The 7,616-nt window shown below is 38.7% G+C and overlaps 1 long non-coding RNA gene across 1 annotated transcript; it reads right to left on the bottom strand.

The window, feature by feature from the left end:
* Positions 1-3,665: 3,665 nt before the first annotated feature.
* On the bottom strand, positions 3,666-7,409 carry LOC123485074. The gene is made up of 3 exons (XR_006658854.1): positions 7,245-7,409; positions 4,565-4,649; positions 3,666-3,706 (listed from the first exon to the last, which is right to left on the bottom strand). It is a non-coding gene; the product is annotated as an uncharacterized LOC123485074 (long non-coding RNA).
* Between the last annotated feature and the right edge of the window lie 207 nt (positions 7,410-7,616).

Below are 7,616 nucleotides of genomic sequence, written 5' to 3'. Positions count from 1 at the left end.
TTTTAAGAATGTGAAATGTCAGAATAATAGTAGAGAGAATGATTTATTTCAGCTTTTATTTATTTCATCACATTCCCAGTGGGTCAGAAGTTTACATACACTCAATTAGTATTTGGTAGCATTGAGATTTTGCTTCAATATATCCACGTAACTTTCCTTCCTTATGATGCCATCTATTTTGTGAAGTGCACCAGTCCCTCCTGCAGCAAAGCACCCCCACAGCATGATGCTGCCACCCCCGTGCTTCACGGTTGGGATGGTGTTCTTCGGCTTGCAATCCACCCCCCTTTTTCCTCCAAACATAACGATGGTCATTATGGCCAAACAGTTCTATTTTTGTTTGATCAGACCAGAGGACATTTCTCCAAAAAGTACGATATTTGTCCCCATGTGTATTTGCAAACCGTAGTCTGGCTTTTTTATGGTGGTTTTGGAGCAATGGCTTCTTCCTTGATGAGCGACCTTTCAGGTTATGTCGATATAGGACTAGTTATTACTGTGAATATAGATACTTTTGCACCTGTTTCCTCCAGCATCTTCACAAGGTCCTTTGCTGTTGTTCTGGGATTGATTTGCACTTTTCGCACCAAAGTACGTTCATCTCTAGGAGACAGAACTGTCACGCTCGTTCAAAGACTGGTCGAACCAAGGCGCAGCGATTGCTACTTTTACAAACACAACGACAAAACAATAAACAAACGATACGTGAAGTCCAAGGCAGCACAACACAACATACCTTAACACGGAACAAGATCCCACAACCCACTGGTGCCAATAGGCTGCCTAAGTATGGTCCCCAATCAGAGACAACGAGCTACAGCTGCCTCTGATTGGGAACCACCTCGACCAACATAGATCTACCACGATCTAGAAATACAACATAGAAATACACAACATAGAAACTACACACCCTCACTCAACATATACGAGTCCCCTGAGTCAGGGCGTGACAAGAACGCGTCTCCTTCCTGAGCGGTATGACGGCTGCGTGGTCCCATTGTGTTTATACTTGCGTACTATTGTTTGTACAGATGAACGTGGTACCTTTAGGTGTTTGGAAATTGCTCCCAAGGATGAACCAGACTTGTGGAGGTCTACAATTTTATGTCTGAGGTCTTGGCTGATTTCTTTTGATTTTCCCATGATGTCAAGCAAAGAGGCACTGAGTTTGAAGGTAGGCCTTGAAATACATCCACAGGGACACCTCCAATTGACTCAAATGATGTCAATTAGCCTATCAGAAGCTTCTAAAGCAAAGATATCATTTTCTGGAATTTTCCAAGCTGTTCAAAGGCACAGTAAACTTAGTGTATGTAAACTTCTGACCCACTGGAATTGTGATACAGTGAATTATAAGTTAAATAATCTGTCTGTAAACAATTGTTGGAAAAATTACTTGTGTCATGCACAAAGTAGATGTCCTAACTGACTTGCCAAAACTATAGTTTGTTAACGAGAAATTTGTGGAGTGGTTGAAAAACGAGTTTAATGACTCCAACCTAAGTGTATGTAAACTTCTGACTTCAACTGTAGGTAGGGGTAAAAGTGACTAGGCAATCAGGATAGAGATTACATCTCCTCATCCAGGGAGTGCACACACACTCACTGACACACACACACACACAGACACACACTCTCACACACACACACACACACAGACACACACACACACACCTACACACACACACACACACACACAGGGAATGTTGTGTTAGTTTAATATTGTTTCAGGACTATGAAAATGGAAAAAAGGATTAGCCTATGGATTATGAAAACAACAAAAATAAATGGGAAAACGGGAGAGGAGAAATGACTAGAGACAGTGTTGTTTAACTCACTGACCATGACCCATGAGTTCTTCTTACCTTTGTTCAGTAGAAAAGTCTCCCTCTCTGAACTCTATAGGAAGATTCATAGACAGGTCACTCTTCATGGACACACAGCTGGGTACAGGGGAGGCTGGTCTCTCCTGCTTGATTGGGCTTCAACGCAACAGAGACAAACATTACATCTCTCATTTACTCTGAGCTCAGATGGGGAAACATAAGAAGAGTTTCATTTCAAAACGCTATATATCCATTTTCAGAAATGTTCGTAAATTAGCTTTTATTTTTTGAAGAAATTATGAAAGAGATTGGTGTGTTTTTTCACTATCTAATCATGGTATGGGGTTGTTCAATGACAGACATGTATTTGTTTAAAATCTATCACTTGATGGTTTCATTTCAGAGAGACAAATAATCATGTTTTTTTGCAAAATGCTATATATCTGCCTCAGTCACAGATAAATAAGTAGTACTGCCAGGTTTTACACAGTAATAATATATATCTGGCTCACTCTCAGAGAAATAAGTAGTACTGCTAGGTTTTACACAGTAATAATATATATCTGGCTCACTCTCAGAGATATAAGTAGTACTGCTAGGTTTTACACAGTAATAATATATATCTGGCTCACTCTCAGAGAAATAAGGAGTACTGCTAGGTTTTACACAGTAATAATATATCTGCCTCACTCTCATAGAAATAAGTAGTACTGCTAGGTTTTACACAGTAATAATATATCTGCCTCACTCTCAGAGAAATAAGTAGTACTGCTAGGTTTTACACAGTAATAATATATCTGCCTCATTCTCAGAGAAATAAGTAGTACTGCTAGGTTTTACACAGTAATAATATATATATCTGGCTCACTCTCAGAGAAATAAGTAGTACTGCTAGGTTTTACACAGTAATAATATATCTGGCTCACTCTCAGAGAAATAAGGAGTACTGCTAGGTTTTACACAGTAATAATATATCTGCCTCACTCTCAGAGAAATAAGTAGTACTGCTAGGTTTTACACAGTAATAATATATCTGCCTCACTCTCAGAGAAATAAGTAGTACTACTAGGTTTTACACAGTAATAATAAATTCCATCGCTATCGGGAAACCGGGCCCAGAGTGACTTACAATACAGTTGCCATATTGTAGTGTATTCAAGCTTTAAAAAGGCTTCTAGAGTTTGTAATTTCCACTTAAAAAATGTCAAACTTGATTTGCCCTAATGAAAAATTTACCGACCACTACAAAAAAAATCATGAATTATAATTCCACATAATAATTTACATTTCCTATTGCTGCAGGATTATTTTCCTGCTATGAGAAACTGGGTCAAATTAAGATATGGTATCTGTAAGTGCATTCATCTTAAGATATCTAGTTGAGACAACCACGTATCACAGTCAAATATACAGGATACGAACATTACATTCCAGCTAAACAATGGATATATAGCATTTAGCCAAAAAAACTTTTATTTTTATACACATCTCAAATCCATTAATAAAAAATCTGAGAACAGTAATATTGAAGGTACCCAGTAATATTGAAGGGACCTAAGGCAATCATTTCTGCTGAAAAACAATTGTGGATATAGCGTTTCGGAAATAAACGTACGAATTCTTAAACAAAATTGTAATCTCACCTCTTAGCTTTGGTGTCATGTCCCCCAGAGAGACTCATTTTAGAGGCAGGGACCCCCTCCTCTCTCTCCCCAGAGAGACTCATTTTAGAGGCAGGGCCCCCCTCCTCTGTCTCCCCCAGAGAGACTCATTTTAGAGGCAGGGACCCCCTCCTCTCTCTCTCCAGAGAGACTCATTTTTAGAGGCAGGGTCCCCCCTCCTCTCTCTCCCCAGAGAGACTCATTTTAGACCACTGACCCCTAAACAGAGATGCAGCATGTTGGTTTTGGTTACCACAGTGACAACTAATTCTAGAATGTCCATTGTTCTCTTTTACTCATGATCTCTTAGAAATAAAGCGTCTGCTAAATGGCATATTATTATTATTATTACATATCGAAACAGTCAGGTGATTTAATGCAATCAGATGAACATCTGGTTGTGACATCTCTTCTCCATGTTAACTGTCAATAATAATAATAGGTCACTGTTTGTTAAGGTAGTTATAGACAGTGCAGCAACACAAGGCCATGTCTCACACTTATTTGTATTAATTAAAAAGTCGGCCATTTTTTGCCTTTGAATCTGAGAATGTAGACAGAAGGGCTAAAACAGACATGATTTATCTGAGGGGAAATCATTGATCCATTCAGAAAGTATTTTTGCAACAAGTAGGAGATTTATATTATGTAAAGTAGGCTAGGTTATAATATATAATAGCGGTTTGTTAGTGATATGCAGATGGAGGTCTATACCTCAGCTATAGCCTATATATCCTAGATGACCAGCCTAAACCTGTTCAGATCAGTTCCCATAACGTTACAGGCCTACCAGTAGCAGGACAGAGCATGTAGCCTAGGCATGACATGTTTCACATTTCCAACAGAGACCATCAGGTTGGTCAGCATGATAAGTGATCATATATCAAACCTACTCTGACTATTGAATGTCTGTAAACGACCTAACTTTCTAATATAATAGTTATATGTAGCCTAGACTTACCAGAGTCTGCCCGTCTTTCCTTAAACTCAACACATTTATCCTAATTTTAATGTTGCCAATAAATGTGTCCCACAGTTTAAACAGCCATTTTGTAAGTGCGTAGGCTACACACTTACTTTTAATTTCATATGAGGAAACTGGTGCGGCCGCCTGTTTTCTTGCAGATGAAGTAGCCTCTCATAGGGAACTCATTCAACCAGCCTAAACAACAGTAAATAAAATATGTCAAATGGTCAAGAAATAATGGTCTAAAGAGAATCATGTCCTCCTAATATAGCCATGTACATTAAAGACAGGTATATTGCTACAGATGTAGGATCTTAATTTGAGCCCGTTTGCTACAGCAGGAAAATAATCCTGAAGCAACACGACATTTTGAATTATCATGTGGATTATAATGAATTGACATTTTCAAAAGGGAAAGGTGGAAAAGTGGAAATTACAAACTTCAGAAGCCTTTTTAACCCTCAAATACACAACAAGTTTTAGTTCTCCTGCAACAGGCTGATTAAATTAAGATCCTACATCTGTACAGAGCTTGTCTTTATCTAAACCAAGGCAGTTTGCATTATTAGCAATGATGTTGCAACTGTCAGCTGCTGTAAACCTATGTGATTGGATGTTATAGACCCCCATCTGAACAGTTTCTTTCCCCATGCTGTGGCCCTCACCAACTGGCCATCTGGCCCATAGAGACTAAAGGACAATGCACTCTATGGGAAAGTATTGGGAAGGTAGAAAGATAGCAGTGAATATGAGACATGGGGGAAGGTATTGGGAAGGTTGAAAGATAACTGTGAATGTGAGACATTGGGAAGGTATTGGGAACGTTGAAAGATAACTGTGAATATGAGACATGGGGGAAGGTATTGGGAAGGTAGAAAAATAACATTGAATTTCTCCCAAGTATCTCAAACGGGAAGTTAAATTAGTCACAGGGGTGTGCTAACTAAAGTAGTGTTGCAAAAGCCTTTCCACCCCACTCTTCCCCATCAGTCTCAAGAACAGAACCTGTGGTTTAATGTAGATACATGTAGATACAACAGAAACAAGATGTGATACTATCAACTTCTCTTTTACAAGAACAGAGACATTTCCCAGAGGAGGCTGGTGGGAAGAGCTATAGGAGGACGGGTTCATTTTTATGGCTGAAATTGAATAAATAAATTAAGTGTTTGATACCGCTCCATTAATTCCATTCCAGTCTTTACAATGAGCCTGTCCTCCTATAGCATGCAGGTGTCCATGTTGCTGTGGAGGCAAACAATATATATATTTTAAAAAACTACCTTTAAATGTCCAATGCAGCCGTAAAAATAAAAGAAGAACATATGTGAAAATTGTGTTTTGTAGAAAATTATATAAAGTTAAAAAGACCTAATTTAAAAGTTTAAACATGTTAAAAGCAGAAATGTTCAAACCCAATCAGATTTGCAGTGGTGTGGGGAGCAATATAATCCCCTCCATTGGGATGGAAACTAGAAACTCACTGCAGGTGGAAATCACTGGGTTTACTCCATTGGACTGGAAACTAGAAACTCACTGCAGGTGGAAATCACTGGGTTTACTCCATTGGACTGGAAACTAGAAACTCACTGCAGGTGGAAATCACTGGGTTTACTCCATTGGGCTGGAAACTAGAAACTCACTGCAGGTGGAAATCACTGGGTTTACTCCATTGGACTGGAAACTAGAAACTCACTGCAGGTGGAAATCACTGGGTTTACTCCATTGGGCTGGGAACTAGAAACTCACTGCAGGTGGAAATCACAGGTTTTACTTTTATGTCACATTTTGTAAAGACTTTTCTTCTTGTCTTTTTAACTACAGATCATAGAAACGTGCTGTTTTCACAAATATAGACACTGTTGTGGTGCTGGAGAGGATGAATATGAGGTTGAAAAGTGGTGGAATTGCCTTTTAAACACCAGAATCAGACCCCAAAAAAACCTATGTCCTGCTCCCTGACTCTTCCTAAATGTTTGTATTTTACACTGCTCATTTGTCAGAATTTTTACATCACGAACAGAAAAGTATTATATGCCTTGTTACCCGTTGTTTTCACACCTATTCCCAACTTAATCTGCCAAGACAATGCGCCACTAATGAGTCTCTCTTTCCTCACTGAATAAATGACAAATGGATGAATGGGCGATAGTTGTGCACCTTACTTCACAATTGAATTTAAATGAGGCTTAACTGAATGATAAGGAGGGTGCAGATGTTGAATTCATTTAGAACAATAGTGTAATGATGAGTTTGTGTTATGCCTGTTTATCAGCAGCAAATCACTTGACCACATGCCTTGTGGGTTGATACATTTCTCTTTTATGTTTTACTTTGTAAAAATAAACTGTTACAGGTCTGTTTTATTTACTATAATTCTATTACTAATTAAATGTATTGTGGGAAACGAAAACATGCTATGAGTTGCAGTAGTCCTTTAGAATAATAATCTTGAATCTATCCAAGTTGATGAGCAGGAAACAAACTGATGCCAGTCAGCCTCACAGCCGGCCCATCAAAACTACACCTGAACTATACCTCAACTCATTTCACACATGATAAGAGTTAGCCTATAGACCAGATTACATTGACAATAGTCTGATGAGTGACAATATTATCAGTGGTCAAATTGTACATGAAGAGATGGACTCATCTTGTAATTGACAGATGCAGGGAAAGGAGCATCTCTTTATCAAATCCTCCTTCAGAGTCCCATGCAGGTAAAACATTGTGATTTCTATATAGTGCTGTATCTGAAAGAGCATATTCTGCAGTTTCTATGACACTTACCTTTATCAAATAACTCTCAACATTCAAGAGGTGAAGCTCTATTTCCAAATATAATTTTTTCACCAACATCCCTGCTGTTCATTCATTTAGCACATGACCACTCTAGTGCCAGCATTGCTCTGGTTACTAAGCAACAACGAGTAACATAATATTCTGTCGTCAATGGATGAATGTCCAATAGAAACCAGATAGAAACTGATAATGATGCATGTGACTTCTGTTTTGGTTAGCAGCGGATGTCGAAACCAACTTGCTCAATGTCTTTCCATTTCTGGGGAAAGATTCAACCAGACCAGCCGAGTGAGCGACTGTCTGAGACTGTGGTTTTGAGACACGTGGAGCAAAAATAAAAAGACACAATGACAAGACAGC

The sequence above is a fragment of the Coregonus clupeaformis genome, unplaced genomic scaffold (assembly GCF_020615455.1).
Source record: "Coregonus clupeaformis isolate EN_2021a unplaced genomic scaffold, ASM2061545v1 scaf0559, whole genome shotgun sequence".
NCBI classification, from domain to species: Eukaryota; Metazoa; Chordata; class Actinopteri; order Salmoniformes; family Salmonidae; genus Coregonus; species Coregonus clupeaformis.
This window is presented reverse-complemented; position numbering and strand designations above follow the sequence as displayed.